The sequence below is a fragment of the Limulus polyphemus genome, unplaced genomic scaffold (assembly GCF_000517525.1).
Source record: "Limulus polyphemus unplaced genomic scaffold, Limulus_polyphemus-2.1.2 Scaffold77941, whole genome shotgun sequence".
NCBI lineage: Eukaryota > Metazoa > Arthropoda > Merostomata > Xiphosura > Limulidae > Limulus > Limulus polyphemus.
Genome location: NW_013743537.1, coordinates 1 through 2,820, shown reverse-complemented (window position 1 = coordinate 2,820; position 2,820 = coordinate 1). Strand labels below are relative to the sequence as shown.

Genomic DNA, 2,820 nt, shown 5'->3' with positions numbered 1-2,820 from the left:
ATTGTCACATACGAACAATCTCATCATTGGCGAGAATAATATTAATTTGAGATTTAGACAAGGTATACATGGAGATTAGCTTTGATACAGTAAGCTAAATAGCTGTAAGAAAGACTTCACTGTTTTATCCGGTTTTATTATGGCCACGGAGAGGAAGATTTATATTGGTCAAGTACAATTACATCACAAGTATAAAATTTCATGTTTCTTGTGCCACTCCTTGGTTTCTAGCAATAGTTTTATCTTTTGTTCTATAGTGAGCATTGTAGCTACGAGACACATGTTAAAACTGTTACAAGTTTCCATACATCCGACATGATGGTAACTTTTAACATGTCTTAGCTTCTAGTACCTTGTTGGCCCACGGTGTATAGATATATTTTCGAAATTTCACATTATAACGAGGATTGCGAGAAATCTGGCATTACATAAAGGGCTTGAATAAATATTCTTTCCACCAAAATACATTCCTAGTTCACTTTCATGAAATAGCATAAACAGTGAAAGAGATCTATTTATGTCAGAGTACCACGATGGGTTAACGGTAAGTTTACGGACTTACAGGTGGATATGAGAATTTGAGAAATTTACTATTTAGTATCATTATTTCTGCCCCCCAATGGGACAGCGGTAAGTCTATGGATTTACAACGCTAAAATCGATGAACTGCGGTAGACACAGTAGATAGCCTGGTGTACTTTTGCTTAAATAACAATATATAAAACTATATATCTCAAGAGATAGACAAGTCTCACTCCGGAAAATACTAAAAAGTTCAAAACCTCTTTTCTTACAACTGGGCGAAGTCCTCACTTCCATATACACCACTTCTGCGTATTTCAAACGGCGCGAGGAACAGACTTCATTCATAGTAGTTGTAGGAGATGAAGAAGTAGACTAACCGTCGACCTTTTCCTCCAGTGGTGGAAATCTAGGATCATAATCAGTAAACAAACTTTTAGATTGTTCACTAGCACCTGCAATACAAACTTTACCACGATCCGACAAAGAGCGTGATCGAATAATCTCATCATCTAAGGTAGCAGGTCCAAGAAGAACACCACGATCCATCTCCATTATCGAATAGTTCTCCACTGTGACCTCTGTATGTAACTTAGATATAAGGCTTTCATCAGTGAGTTATTTGCCATGAATGTACAACAAATTCAACATAGTCACTTAATATAAATGTAACCTCATAGTCCCCCGGATAAATGACAGTAGATGAAACAGAAGCAGAACAAAACTGAGAAATAACAGCTTGCACAAGCTGTCCTTGATTAATTTTAGGAGAATCCACAAACACTGTTATTTTCATATCTTCTATAAAACCATATTGAAAAATCCAGCTTCATCAGAAGCTCTGGACTTAATAAACCAAGTCCAGAAACTTCCACATTTAAAATCACAAACAAAAACTACACAACGCGATAAAACAAGAAGAGTAAGTAACTAACTAAACATGAAATCAGAACTGATAAAAAACACGTCTGTACTCTGAGACAGCAGAACGCGCTAATCTAAAAATACACTTTGTGCCTGCCAGGGATTGAACCTGGGACCTTTCGCGTGTAAAGCGAATGTGATGACCACTACACCACAAGCACTTATTTAAGTCATTTTTATAATTTCGTTTCTAAACTGAAGAAAGCTCTCATTTGTATTGTATGTGCATTATAAAGTTATTAGAGTTCATGGGTATCATTTCATAGAGTACTGGATGTTAAACTAAAAATATGTGTTATATCCAGCTGGTTTTTGTTTTTAAGCGCAATGCTACAAGGTTTCGATACACTCGGTGGATAGAGCCCCTTTATGTAGATTTGCACTAAAACAAACAAACTTAAATTATGTTGAAACATTACATATTTCAGTCTTAGGTTTCTCTTTTGCCAGAAAGCAAAATAAAAGATCGGCTGTTATTTTCACCACTCTAGTGATTGATAGCATTCTTTAATGCTTCATTAATGAATACCTAAAAGAAAATATTATTTAAAAATAAGATTAAAGAATGAACACTGTAAGAACATTTCCCCCAACTCCTCTTCAAGTGTTTGTAACGTGGTTGTTATCACGTCGACCTAAGTCACGGAATGTCACAGATTCGATACGTGGCAGACATTTTGTCACATGTCTAGTTGACACCTAAATGACCTCCCATCGGGAGTTCATGGGCAACTTTCAATATTTCAGAGCGATTTGGTAAACACTAGCCCAGTCCTCTGAAGCTGGCACATCTGGTGGTCTCCATTTCCTCTTAAGCACACCATTTTTGACAAAATAGCCATTTGTGAATTTCTCCAGTTCATCTTTTTGGGAGTTCATATTTAAATAGTGAAGAAATCTGCAGATCTTTTTCTTGCTCAGTGATCAGTTTACTTTTAGTAAATGGAACTTCACTGGGTAAATCAGATCCCTCACCGAGGAATCATAAGTAGGACAATTATCTACAAAATCCTTGTCGGATCCAATATATGTCTGAGACAAATATATAATATCGTCCCCTGAATCCATGTCTATTATTTGTTTTCGGCTTAATTTCTTAGCCTGAGCTCGAATCACCGCACATGAGGGAAACACATCATCATCCTTAGATAAAACAGTAATTTTAGGTTCGGCAACAACTTTTCCTCAAGCCAAGTCGTTTCCCAACAGCAATGATACACCCTTAATTGGCAGAGTAGGTCTTACCACAACCACAACTGGTCCCGAAACTAGGTCTGATGCTAAATAAATGTTATGAAGAGGAACATTAACACAGCCACCCTCAAAACCCTGAGCAATAACATACTCACCAGTGTCAGAAATCGAATCTAAATG

At 36.7% G+C, this 2,820-nt stretch overlaps 1 non-coding gene across 1 annotated transcript; it reads right to left on the bottom strand.

Moving 5' to 3' along the window:
- Positions 1 to 1,534: 1,534 nt before the first annotated feature.
- On the bottom strand, positions 1,535 to 1,607 carry Trnav-uac. Its single transcript has one exon. It is a non-coding gene; the product is annotated as a tRNA-Val (tRNA).
- Between the last annotated feature and the right edge of the window lie 1,213 nt (positions 1,608 to 2,820).